Source organism: Hippopotamus amphibius, chromosome 5 (genome assembly GCF_030028045.1).
Source record: "Hippopotamus amphibius kiboko isolate mHipAmp2 chromosome 5, mHipAmp2.hap2, whole genome shotgun sequence".
Lineage (NCBI taxonomy): Eukaryota > Metazoa > Chordata > Mammalia > Artiodactyla > Hippopotamidae > Hippopotamus > Hippopotamus amphibius.
The window spans coordinates 74147055-74161186 of record NC_080190.1 but is presented as its reverse complement, the minus strand read 5'-3'; the positions used below and the strand labels follow the sequence as shown (position 1 = coordinate 74161186).

The window sequence follows — 14132 nt, the reverse complement described above, 5'->3', positions numbered from 1 at the left end:
TGGTTACCTTTGGCCGCAACAGCAAACAAACCCCAAATTGCAGTGACAGGGTGCCACAGCCTGTGCAGCCCCTGCCCGGTTTGGCGCAGCTGCGGGGGGCGGGCAGGGGGGTGCCCCCTTGCCATTCTGCCTGCACTGCGAGCAGCGGGAATCCGAGTGAGGAGCCGCGACAGGAGGGGGGGGCCCACCACCGGGAGGGACCCTGCGCCTGCGAAGGCGCCTTTTGATGCCCGAGTCTCCTGTCTGCGGGGTGGGTCTGGCGGTTTCAGGCCACGGGGTACATCTCTAGGGGAGAGGCTTGAGAAAAACGAGGGATGGGAAAACAACCTGTGTTTCTGAAGGCCTGCTTTAAGGCGGGTTACTTCTGCAAGGCAGGAAAGGAGGAAGAGATGGGTTCAAATCTCTGGAGATTTGCACGCTGCTGCAGAAACCCCTTCCCCATTTTCTGCAGGACGATTAGGACTAGTGGGGACAGCGGGCTTTTTGATGGAGGCTTAATACCGCTGGAAGAAAGCGAGGAGAGGAGAATTGCACCGTAGGAGTGCCGGCCACCTTCCAGTGGCAGCTCTGGGGGGCTGGAGTCGCTGCTGGGCGCCACCCACCCAAGAACCGTCCGTCCTCCCAGCTTGGTTGTGCTTTTCCTGCACTCCGTCTGTAATAGTGGCTGAGGCAGGGACTGGCAAGGCGGCTGATCGACTCCTGGACTGGCGATTGACTCTTAACTTCTGTTTCCAGCTGTATCACCTGAATCATCGAAAGATTAGAGTGTGAAGATACAAGCTTGTGACAGATCTGTGGTAGAGGCTGAGACTGGGATGGGGGTGTTTAACTGGGTCTCCTCTGTAACGTGTACTATGACTGGGGCGGAGATTGAGCCTGGTGCCCAGGCCAAGCCTGAAAAGAAGCCTGGAGACGAGGTTGGGGGTGGGGCTGAGAGAGAGAATGAAGTCCCAGTGGCGGTCAGACCCTGGGCCTGGAGCAAGGCCCAGAACTGAGTCCAAGGCTGTGGCTGGGGCAAGGCCTGAAACCGAGTCTCAGGCAATGGCTGGGGCAAGGTCCGAAACTGAGGCCGGGGCAGTAGGCGGGCACGTGCTGAGACTGAAGCCAAGGAAGCCCCTGGGGCAAGGCCCAAGGATGAAGCCCAGGCTTGGGCCCAGACTGAGGTTTGGGCTGAGGCAGTGTCTCAAGCAGAGGGCGCATCCCAGACCAATGCAGTAACCTGGCCACTGGTCAACACTGAGTCTGGGTCAGCTGCTAAACCTCTCGCCCTATCTGTGGATAGGGAACTGGTCAGTGTGGACACTGAGACCTTTCCTGGCTCCCAGGTTCAGACAGGAATCCAACCCTGGTTTGATCAGGGGAGGAACCTAATATGGGGTCTTGGTGCTATCCTAGGCCCAGGGCCAGAGAGGAGGCCTCTAATGAGTCTGGGTTCCGGTCAGCAGCTGAGACCTCTACAATGTCTTCTTTCTGGGCTGGAGAAGTGGCCAGTATCAGATCATGGCCTAGGGAAGAGGCCAGTACCAGGTCCAGGCACGGGGCCAAACATCAGCCTAATCCCAGATCCAGGCCCCAATCTAAGCAAGATCCTTATATTGATTCCTGGTCTGGGTCTGAGGTGGAGTCTGGCAACCCATTCTGCTTGTGGGCTGGAGAAAATATGCATAACTTGTTCAGGCCCAGAGTCAGGGCTGAGGCAAATATGAGGTCCAAGCTCAGGACAAAGAGAGAGGACTTTTTGGAATCTGAGTCGGAAGTACTGTAAGGAGTCTTGGTTTTTGCCTGGAGAAGAGGCCAATAGTAGATTCAGGCCCAGAGACAAGGAAGAGCCTGATACTGTCTTGAAGCCCAGGGCCCAGCAAAGTATTAATAACAGTGACAGGGTCAAACAAGAGCCCAGGTTTGAGGAGGAAGTCATTACTGGGTCCTGGCTCTGGGCAGAGAAGGAGGGCAGTGTGGAGGCTGGGGCTTCAGCCATCTGTGAATTTGAGTCAGGGGCTGAGGAGGGGGCCCTTGGTGGATCCTTGTTCTGGACTGAGGAGAAGTCCAGTTTGGGGGCTGTGGCCAGAGAAGAAGCCAGGCCAGAATCTGAAGAGGCCATATTTGGGTCCTGGTTCTGGGACAGGAATGAGGCCTGCTTTGACTTAAATCCCTGTCCTGTGTACAAGGCTAGTCCCAGGTTCAGAGATCCAGTTGTGGAGGAAGTTAATGTACCATCCAGGCCCCAAACCTGGGAAGAGGTCACTGTTGAATTCAAACATGGTGCTTGTCATGGGATTGGCTTTCCATCCCCAAGCTCCTTTAGAATTCCTGAAGAAGCAACATCTGTATACTCCGAAATGTTTGAGGGAAAGCCCGAGAATGTGGAAGTTATCCCAGAAGGAGAAGAGCAGGAATCTTTGCTTCAGCCTGATCAGCCTGACCAGCCTGACCCTGAGTTCCCATTCCAAAATGATCCATCCTATCCGTCAGTCAGGGACATTCGGGAACATCTTGGGACCAGGGAGAGTGCAGAGCCTGAGAACTGATCCTGCAGCTGCGTACAGTGTGAGCTTAAAACTGGTCCCGGAGAGTTTGAAGCACTCCTTCTATTAATGGACAAGAGTCGAGACCCTTTTGTTCATGAAATATCTAAGATTGCAGTGGGTTCCATAAGGACCGCTTCTGTTTACCCGCCATTCCATTCGTGATTCGGGTGTTGTCTCACTCACTGAAACCTTGCTCAATTATCCCTCCTCCCGAGTTAGGACAAGTTTTTTGGAAAATATGATTCATATGGCTCCACCTTACCCCAGTCTAAGCATGACGGAGACATTCGTATGTGCAGTGCGTGAGGAAACCCTTGCACAGAGCGTGCGTTCCCCCGAGCAGCTGCTTGGACTAAGGACACTTAGACACCTCACTGCAGCTACTGACTGTCACACGCTGGTTGCCAATTATATGTCTGGGTTTCTCTCCTTATTGACCACAGGCAATGCAAGAGCAAAGTTTCATGTTCGGAAAATGCTGTTAAATTTGTCTGAAAATCCTATGGTGGCAAAAAAACTATTCAGTGCCAGAGCTCCATCGATATTTGTGGGTCTCTTTAAGATAGACGAGACAAATGATAACATTCAAATTGCAATTAAAATGCTTCAGAATATCAGTAATATTATAAAAAATGGAACAGTGTCCTTAATCCATGATGATTTCCATCTTGAGCCACTTATTTCTGCATTCCATGAATTTGAGAAGTTAGCTGAGGAACTGCAAGTCCAATAGGCAATCAGAATGATTGTGAGGTGCGACAGCAAAGCCAATACGATTAAGCACCTGCCTCTGATCAGCTTATGTTCCCAAAGAACCCTGAGTAGTGCTTTGGTTTTCAGTCTGGTTTTATGTTGTAACTTATATTTTAATGCTGATGTTAACTTTGTCCAGTTCTTGGTTTGAGCTGGATCATTTTGTGGATGCCAAATGACTATTAGTGCTGAAAAAAATTCGTTGATATTTGTCTTGCTGTCCATTGCTGTATATTTCAGTATTGAGCTTCCAGGGAACTGAGCCGCCTGCGTAAGCTATCCTGCTGTCTGTTGTTTACACATATGGTTCTCTATTCGAGTCTGTGTTTTCAATAAAGTTCTGTGTGAAAAATAAAAATTGCAGTGACTTCACTGCAAGAGATGTTCACTTGCTGCTCACGTTACATGAGGGCTGGAGGTTGCCTGTGGCTCTGCTGGGCTCAGCTTGGTTTGACTTCCCTCATTTTGACTCAGCTCCACGTGTCTTCTCATTCCCAGACCCAGGGTAAAGGAAGAGCCACTCTATGGGGTGTGTTGTTCTCATGGTAGGGGCTTAAGGTAAAGGATGCAAGTGCTGCCTCTTCAGCTATTTAGAACTGGCACTCTGTCTCTTCCATCCACAATCTGTTGATCAAAGCAAGTCACCTGACTGAATGGACCGTGGAACTGTATATTTTGCATATTTTATTTGGGGGCACTGCAGAATCACAGGGCAAAGGGTGTGGATAGATGGTCTTTTTTTTACAGGGAGAGAATGAAAAATTGGAACAATAAACCACCCCCGTCATACATTGCAGTTTTTAGACCTTTTCCGAATTAAGCCTTCATCTTAACTGTGTCCCTGGTAGACAGCTCTTGAGACATTTATTGGGAAGCGGAAATAATGCACCATGGTCTGGAAGAATGGGTGTGAGCTGTGTGTGAGATAGAGGGTTATGTTGTATAGACAAATTATTTCTCATCCCAGATTACGGGGGTAGGCAAACTTTTGTGGCGGGATGGGACTCCCTGTCTCGTTATTACCTTCTGCTGATTCTCATACTGGTGTGAAGGGGTCGTTTAAGCATAAAAACCTACCAAAGTTTTGCCATGATCTGCTCTCAGTGTTAGAGAGGAATTAGATTATCTCATAGGAACTCCAGTTTAAAGAATGTACATGTCCAACCTCACCTTACCAGGAAGGGTAGGACAGGAACCTGCCTTTCTGGACTTGGACAGGACAGGAGCAGAATGAACCAGGACTTCAGGTATAAAGCTGGGAGATTGCAAAGGAGGGAAAGAGACCAAGAGAGGAGACTTCTGGATACCCATGTGAGATGGACATAATGAGAACAGAAAATACAATGATTCACATCATCCTGTGGGTTCTGAGTTTGTTTACAAGTCAGCCAAGAATAGGATGGTTTCTTTTGATGTTGCATGCCCTTTAAAACATCGTGCTTCAATATGTCAGGATTATGATATCTAGATTGTTGACCATGGACTCCGGGGATGAGAAAGGAGACAAAGGGAAAGGTACTGAGGTGTTCTGTTTTAGAGTGTGCAAGGTGGTGAACATGTACAGGTCAGTCACAGGACCTGTGATTAGGAACGTCTGGAACAGGCGGTCTCCCAGGGAACGGAGTGCGTTTAAAGTCTTGACTGCCAGATTCTCTGCCTTTTGGTTCTAATCCGTTCCATACTTCCACACATTTCCACCGAGACTAGAAGAACTGAGGTTTAAATAGCCTTTTGTGTGTGAGTGTCTTCTGTTGCCTGGGTCACTGGAGACTCTTTACCATTGTTAGTTAAAAGCTTGATAACTGTGTTCTGTTACAATATAATTAAATATTTGATTAATTGCTTCAGCTTTATTCCGTAGAGTATGCAGTTTTCCTGAATCAAAGACTTCGTCTCCGCAAGGTGTCAAAAAAACAAAACAAAAACAAAAACAGAAAGAAAACATGAAGATTTAAGGCTCATCCAAGCATCAACTCACAGCTAATGCAGGTGCCCTGACTCCTGAGGCTGCTGAGTGGTGGGATTAAACAAACATTTTAAAAGGGGGGCTTGCTGATGCTACGGAACCAGAATGTTCATGAAATGTGTTAAATATGGGAGAATACAAGGTTACATTTTTATATCTGTAATGTATGCTCTGGCTCCTGTTTTTGGTTTTCCCTGTTAATGGAGGAACATAGGTTTCACCTATACCAGAGAGGTCAAGGTGTTGAATGAACTTGGATGTGGAGAAACTCTTTTCTCAGTCACCATTCACTTTTTGTGTACCAGACACACAGAGGAGTAAGATTGTTTTCAAGGTGTTCATATTCTGCTAGGGAATGTAGACCTTTGTAAAGTACATCCCAATGTAGATAAATACTAATAAATGCAAAAATAGAGGCAGTGTGGTCACTGTGGTAGTGTTACTGAACCAAATTTGGATCCATTCGCCCATGTGCATTAACACAGTCTGCTGACACTGGGTTGTGGTGAAGGGAAGTAGGGCATTTATTGCAGGGTGCCAAGCAAGGAGAACAGGCAGCTCATGCTCAAGAGACCCAGACTCTTTGATGGCTTTCAGGGAAGGGGTTTTAAAGGCAGTGGGGGGGGGGGGGCGGCGGGCAGGGAGCATGATAAGCTCATGGACAGTTCTCGGATTGGTTGGCATCAAGGGGAAGTCTCAAGCATCATCAAACTTCTGGTTTCAACCAGCCTAGGGTCTGTGTGCTAATGGTCAGCAGTTGTCATCTGGTAGGGGTCTGCTTCCTGTAAAAATAACTTAGGAACGTGTGTCAGACCTTTATCTTTCAGGGAACTGTGAGTTTGGTGATTCTGCTGTGTGGCTGATTTGTAGTCTAAATTGTTACCAGTTTCCCAGCCCAACAGCTATTCTTTGTTTCTACAGCTTCAGATTCCTAATTGTTAACTCTTGAGTCAGCCTTTTTGAGACCCAAGGGAGGCCTGGGAGACTAAAGCAAAAGCCTTTTACTTCAAAGGACTGGGAGACAGGGGACACGGTTTTAGTAGGGCAAAGCAGAGTGGAAAAGGAAAGAAGTCAGAAAAAAAATGCTAAAATGATTGCATTTTTAAAAAGAACCTCTAAAGGAAAGCTGAATGAATGGGGTGAGAAAAAGGAAAGATGTGTGCATAGCTCTGTGTCAGCTTTAAATGGATGTCATGGTGACTGTGTTTAGCATTAGTCCTGAGGGAAAGCACCACCTACGAGAAGACCTGGGTTGGAGTACCTACCCTGCTGCAGTTTCTGCTCTATGTGATCTTCAGTGTCTTTACCCATAAAACTAGGACAGGGGTGAATACTCTAAATCATGCTTTCTTCTATAGTGTGGATTTGCTGCCAGGAAGCAGCTGCGCAACCAGGGGTGGCGTTTCCTCTCCCTTGGTGTCTCAGCCAAGGCCATGTGACTAGTTCTGGCCAATGGAATGTGAGTAGACTTGATATGTGTCACTTCTGAACAGGTAGAATATCTGATGTACCTTCCCAGGCTCTTTCCACTTCCTGTGTTGTTGATGTTGGTGACATCGCAAGGGCATCTCTGAGAGCTGTTTGGTTTGCATTAGACTCAACATCGGCAAAAAATAAATTGTCACTGAACTTTTAGAGTTGTGAATTACAGCAGTTAGCCTACCATGAGTAGTACAAAAATGCAAATAGCCACTCTGCCTTTCACATGGTTGTTGAGAGCCTCAAACCTGATAGTAGGTGTGACAGACGTTGTAAAATTTTAAGTACTAGAAAAACATTAGGGATTGTTATTGGAAAGAAAGTAAAAACATACCTATTGAACATTAGGTAGTGAATTTTATAAGAACGCAATTAACTCAGTTTAGAACACGTTTAAAATGACTGCTGTTGTAGTGTTATATGCCGTATGAGAACATCTTTAAATCTCAGCTGAAGGCCTTTTTTGAGCGATACCCAGTGATATAAAATAACAGCTTAATGAAATGCTCTGAACATAAAATTGGTTCATCATTATGACATCTGATCTGTATTGTTCTGTTTGCTTTTTAACGAAATGTGAGTTGACTGTCTCAGGGGAGGTAGAACTTGCGTTGGCAATTAGTAAGAGCAGGATTTAGAGGGGGAAAATGATGAATTGGTCAGAAGTATTCCAGGTACAAGTGATAGAAATTTAACTTGAAGCAGCTTGAGCCAAAGGGTGTTGATAGGACATAACTGCAGGATGGGAAGGGTGCAGCCGAGCCTCAGTGAGGTTCTTTCTGCTGCTCCACTTCTGCTTTTCTCTGCGTGCTGCTTCCTGTTCCTCCTGCGCACTGCTTTTTCTTTTCATGGCTTCCAACAGCTCCCTGATTCCCATCCTAAACTGTCAGCCACCAAGGCAGGCACTACCTGCAAACTGTTTTCTTCCAAGTCCTGGGAAGGTGTTTACGGGTTATTTGAGTTATGTGTTGGTAGGGGTGAAATCACTTGTGATCATGTGCGTGAAGCAAGAATTTATTAGAAAGGAATTCTATATGCATATTTAGCAGCTAAGAGAATGTTTAATGCAAAGTTATCAATTAAAATAATCACTGTAAAGATGCTATTCTAGATTCTTAGGAAATATAGTAATGAACAGACATGTACACTGGTCTCTGGGAATTTACAATCTAATGTGGACATAAGACTAACAGGTTGAAAACCTTTTTAATGTCATTTTAGTTGTGCAAGGCTGATTTTTATTTATCTTTCCTTAACATACATGGTTTCTTCTATGATGAAAAGTCTTGAGTCTTAGACAATAGGTAAACTCATATATTTTGGGAATCTCACCAACTTTAAGATTCTAAAAAATGTTTCCCAGTTTAGTAACCTCATATTACTAACTTGAGCTACACTTTGTAAAAATCTGTATATGAGGTTTCTTTTTAAATTAGAATTTTGTTTTTTTGTCTCCACTGCTGAGATCACAAAAAGGAAACCTGTGTCATGGCAACAGAAACTTATCACAAAAGATAATAATGTTTAATCTACGTTAAAATGTTGATACAGATTTAACAGATTCTTTCTAAGAGGATTCTAAAGTCAACATTTGCATGGCCAGGATTTGAGTAAATTTGCTTATATTCTGAAACCCCTGATTAATGACTCTTTAATCTTGTCCTTTGTTATCTTACTCTCACCATTCATCATAATTCTTGTCAAAAATGTAAGACCACCTAGATTTGGGGTGAGTTGAAGAGGGACTGTGTTTAAGGAAGGAAAGACTTAGAAGGATTTGCTTTCAGGGAACACTGAAGAGAGCATCTCAGGTGATGACTGTGGGTAAGCTTAGATTCAGTCTGTTTAGGGCATAAATACAGATGATGCTTTGAAACTCTTCTCAAGGATTCTTTGCATGAATTGGCAATGATGCTGAATTCCAGGATGATCTCTTAATCATTCGAAGTCTAAGCGCTGTTTTTTTTTTTTTTCACCAAAGTTACCAATAGAAAGGAATTACCAATGTAAGGTATAAGACAAGAATATATTGAACTTACTTCTCTCTCAGAACACCCAACCTTCACACTCTGGGGCTTCCCAGATGTGTAATTAGGACTTGTGGGATGTGATTTGAGAGCCATCAAAGAGACTTCCTGTCCTCAGTATGTCCTGTTACGCCCGAAGTCTTCACCATGGAACTCATTCTAGTTGGTTACATCACTGTCCAGCTGGGACTCTTCCTTAAACCTGGGAGGCGGGTGGGGTTGAGCAAATCTAGAGAGGCATATAAATTGAGTCCAGTACTGCATATTATAATTTGTGCTGCTCTGAATACAAAATGTGATGTATGTCCTGCAAAACTCTCTTAGAAAAATGGAATAATACAATGCTTGCTTGTTTGTATTTTTTATTAGAAAATATTATAATTACAGTATATTTTACTATTTTAATAACTCTCCTATTGTTGAAGACAGATTGTTTCTAAAATTTTACTCATATATAGTATGTAGCTATATGAGTCTTTTTAGTTAAATCTTTATTCATTTTTTTGGATTATGACTAAGGATTTTTCCTAGAAGTGTAACTAATGGGCCAGAGGACATGTCCTAACATTTTTTTTCATATGTGCTGCCCAACTGCCCTCTAGGAAGAGTGCACAAATGTTTACACTCCTAAATCACCCTCCAAAGTGCAGAGAGCCTACTTATTAGCAGCTTTTTTAGAAAACTCAATGTTAAAATATTGACCATTTCATAGCTGAAATTTTCTATAACATTTTTGTTTAATTTGTATTTTTGTTATTAATGAAGTTAAATATTTTCAAGTTTATTGAATGTTTATATTTGTTTATTATGTATATATGCTTTGCTCATTTTAATTTTGGGGTACTTGCATTTTTTTCTTATTGTTTTGTAAAGACTTTCTGTTAGGGATAATAGCTTTATGTCTTCTATACGGAAAATATTATATTTTTTCCTTCAGTTTGAAAATGTCTTTCACATTTTTATAGCATTAATTTTACCTAAAGTTTATAAATTTATCTTTTCTATATGGTCAAATCAGTTTTTCTTTTATTTCTTTCATTGTTTCCCTCGTTGGTGTGATGCTAAGGAAGATTTTTGAACCGCTAGACTTATGTGTGTATGTGTTTTTTTCTCCTAGTGTATTTATGGTTGTGATTTATTATATCATTTTGAATATATTTCATTTTCTTCTGACTTTCATTATTATTGTTGCAAAATCACCTGTAAATCTTATTAGGTTTTTTTTGTTGTTGTTGAAGGTAATATACAGTTTCTCTGGCTTCTTTGAAGATTTTCTCCGTGTCTTTAGGTTTTAGTCGTTTTGCTGTGATACGTCCAATACAGTTAAGTCCTCTACATAGGAATGAATTCCATTCCGAGAGCACGTTCGTCAGTCCAATTTGTATGTAAGTCCAACAAAGTTAGCCTGGGAACCCAACTAACACACTTGCCTGTATAATGCTGTACTGTAATAGGTTTATAATACTTTTCACACAAATAATGCATAAAAAAACAGAAAATAAAGAAAACACTTTTAATCTTACAGTACAGTACCTTGAAAAATACAGTAGTACAGCACAGCAGCTGGCATGCAGGGGCTGGCACCAAGTGAAGAGGCAAGAAGAGCTGCTGACTGGAGGAGGGAGGGGAGGTGGGAGATGGTGGAGCTGGAGGATGGTCAGCAACAGGAGACGGAGGGCGAGCTGCCGTGTCACTCACGCCTGATGCTGAAACGCACGTCTGCACCTTTGGAAGTTTGCAGCTTGAAGGTCTGTCTATAGGGGACTTCCTGTAGTTTTAGTATGATATATAGCTTTGTGTTTATTCTCCTTGTGACTCTGTCTGAATATCTTTGATGACAGGAAAAACTGATAAGGTAATCACAGCCCAAGTCTCATCCAGTCACGCTTTTTCTTTGTGCATTGATATGGGGTAATCCTTCTCAGCCTGCCATGGAGCCGGATGAAACTAAAGGACTTTTGAGAACGGGGAGTGAATGAGTCTTTTGTGCTTCTGTATCTGTCATTGTGAGTACTAGACTCTCTGTAAATGATGTCCTGTGTTTACGCTGGGAGTGGGAGCAGTATGAGAGAGAGAAGGGAAGAAATGGTCTGTTGTGTAGACCCATACTAAACCTGTAGAAAAGGGAATTTGTTGGCTCTCATAACTTCACATTCAGTTGTAGACTTAACTTCAGGCTCAGCTCAATACGGGGACCCAAAGTATGGAATCAGGCCCTGGATTCTCTTTTAGTCTCTCAGCTACTCTTCTCTGTTGGATTTATTCTCAGGTTTTCTCTTGTGTTGGAAATATTGGTTCTACCAACTCTACCAACGCGTGTCTTGTCACACTCAAGTCTCATAACAAAAAGCACATTCCCTGGTTTAAGACTTGTAGCAGAATCGTATCTTACTTGCCCTGATTTGATCCTTGAGCAGTTACTACGGCAGGAGAGAGAAGATGCACTGAATGACTAGACCGGTGTCAGACGGCCTCTCCATCCTAGGCTGGGGGGTGAAGTGAAGTCAGTTCGACGTGCATTTGGGAATGAGTTATTTGCCAGAGGAAAATTGGGGTTTGGTGGTGACCCAGCATCCATTTCTTTTTCCTTTGGCCTCTTGAAACTGAAATTGATTTTAAATCTTCGGACTTTTATGACTGAGAACACTCCCTTTTAAGTTTTCTTAAGTGGCTGTCTTGAAGTGTTATATGCTTCTGAAATGCCTGTATCTAACCATGCCCTACATCAGTGTTTGTAGTCTCTTATTAAAATAATCTGCAGTCGTCTTATAACTAGAGGCAGCTTCATTGGCTTTGGAACTTGGATGCACATTAGAAATACCTAGAGAGCATTTAAGATAAGAGTCCTGGCTTTTCCCTAGAGATTCCAATGTAATTCATCTGCAGTGAGACTTAGGCATTGATGATTCCAATGTGGAGCTAGGATGAGAATTATGGGTTAGAAAATTCTGGAGCAAATCAACTATAGATTGTCTTAGGAGTTAAATTTTAGTTTCTCAACTGTTCGAGAGTTAGTTTCCTTTAGCCACCGAGTACTGACATCCTTTATTTCAACACTAATTTTTACTTAAAACCCACTGTGGAGAGAGTGATGGAAATAAAGGTGGGAAGGGCAGGAGAGTGGATGGCTACAAGTGAGGTGCTTTTCCTTAAAGATCTTTGTGAAGCCACAATAAAAATAGCCCACCTTGAAAATCTACTTGGATTTCCAAAGCACTTATGGGCTGGTATCTAAACAGAGGGCACATGGGGGACATTTTTCCTTTGATGCCCAGCTGCCTACCATTAACTGTTTGTATCTAGCTGGGGGGACATCAAAAGATAACAACACTTGTGTGTATATCCAGCTGCCCCGTGTTAGGACTTCAGTTTTAACTGGGTTCCTTTCAAGACCTATTTTTAATTCTCTAGAAGTGGCCAAGAGAAGAGGTATTTCTAATCGAGCATTTCAAATAAACAGACCAAGTTAGAAAAATGCTGATGCAGCCAGTGTCTGGCTGGTGTCTACTTCTTTGGTACATTGGGCATAGGCATGGTGGCTCTCAGTGTTTTCAAAGGTTTGGACATTGTTTTCAAATGATAATAGATGCAAACTTTCAGAAATCAAATTCTGTATTTTTTTTCCTCTGCCTTAAATTTATAGCCAGTACATAACACGGATGAGTCTTTCCATGAGCTCTCAGATGCCAACATCCAGAAGGCCATGGCTGGCCCCAATAAGTTTTTTCCAGAAGAGTCATCCCCTTTATTTATGTATTAATTTTTGGCCAGAGAGTAGAGAATAGACTACCTTCAACTTGCCAACCTTCATACGTGGGGACTGAGGTGGAGAGGGACTAGCATCCTTCAACCAACTCCTTTTCAGCCCAGTTTCTCATTCCTGCCCATAGTCTTACTTCTGTCCAAGAGCCTCTCTCATTCTGTACCGCATTTGCAGGGATTTGTACCCTATCTCCTTATGGTAGATTCTGGACTGTGGGTTATTCTACTGTTTTATCCATCACTTTGCTTCTAGAGCTTTGCAATTCCAGAAATGTCAGGCACTGCCCTTTTCTCCTGTTCTCTTTGTTCATATGGTTGTATTCCTTTGTCCTGATATATTCCTTTGGGGTAGGCTTTTGAGTGGAAAGGGAGGTGAATCTCTGGTCTGCCATCTTGTATCTGAAACTCTTCTGCTCGTCTTTTTTTTTAACTATATCATGTGCCATCTAATTGTTCATCTTCCCATTTAATGAAACATACTATAATAGTTGATTTTGGAAGTAAATTTATCCCAGTCTCTTAGGTTTATACACAGTGATATTTATTGGATGAGCCAGGGCATTATTCTTGGAGAGGAAAAAAAAAAGAAGCTTAACGTTGCTTCTATTGCCAAAGTCTCCTATGAGACCTTAGAAAATAATTTAAAAACAAAATAGATGAAAGGTTTTACAGTGTATTTTATAATATCTTATTAGAATGATAAATGACTACAGAATTAAAAGAATGAAGCTTTTTGGCAGACTGTAGGACATTCATCTAAGAATAAATCATTTGGAACTGTGTTAACTTTCTTAATATTTGTTACCAGTTTTCACCTAAGACATGATGCCAGGCAGTTCCAAAAGTATGAATTATTACCCACAGCTCACACCATCTTATCTTTTTTTAAATCTAATTAAATATGTCTCTCATCTCTTTACTAAGAGGAATAAAACTCGATGGCTATGTAGTTAGTCCATTCTAGCTTATTTTTCTGGTACTTCCAAGGAGTCAACTCCATGCCATATGCTGTGCACCAGATCAGCTGTAAATAATCATAAAATTAAATGCCAGAATTTACCACTACATGTGGTTTCTCATTAAGCTTTGATGCGGCTTCTCTAAACTGAAAATGGTTGAAGGGTTGACTTCTTGTATCATCAAGCTGTTTTCGGAGCTTTCTTACTGGCCCACCTACCTGGATATATAATTAACTTCAGCTCTCAAAGGCTTCTGGTAGATTTGGGCTATATCTTTGGGAAAAGAAGAAGTTCTTCTCTGAAACACTTATGTGCTATAGGAATAGCAACTCCAAAGGATCTTCAGTGGCTGTTCCCTAGTACGATGTTGACCATATGTTCTGGATATTCCCTAGCAATCCTGTGTCATGTACCCTGAAAATACAGCCAATACCATATGTGACCCTGACTAAGTAGGGAGAATAGATCAGGCTGCTATTGCTAATGAGATAAATGTTGTTTTAGGATGAATCCCAAACTAGCCCAGACTATTATCAGTCATTACTTTAGATCATGCCTTTAATTTTCTTCTTTAAATATTATTGTATTCTAGACAATTAGAAATTTCCATATAGAGAAGACCATGGTCCTATGGTAACAAACCCATTTAGAGGAGAGA

At 42.6% G+C, this 14132-nt stretch overlaps 1 pseudogene; it reads left to right on the top strand.

Moving 5' to 3' along the window:
- The first annotated feature begins 854 nt into the window (after nt 1-854).
- LOC130853707 (G-protein coupled receptor-associated sorting protein 2-like) lies at nt 855-3308 on the top strand (annotated as a pseudogene).
- Nucleotides 3309-14132: the final 10824 nt, after the last annotated feature.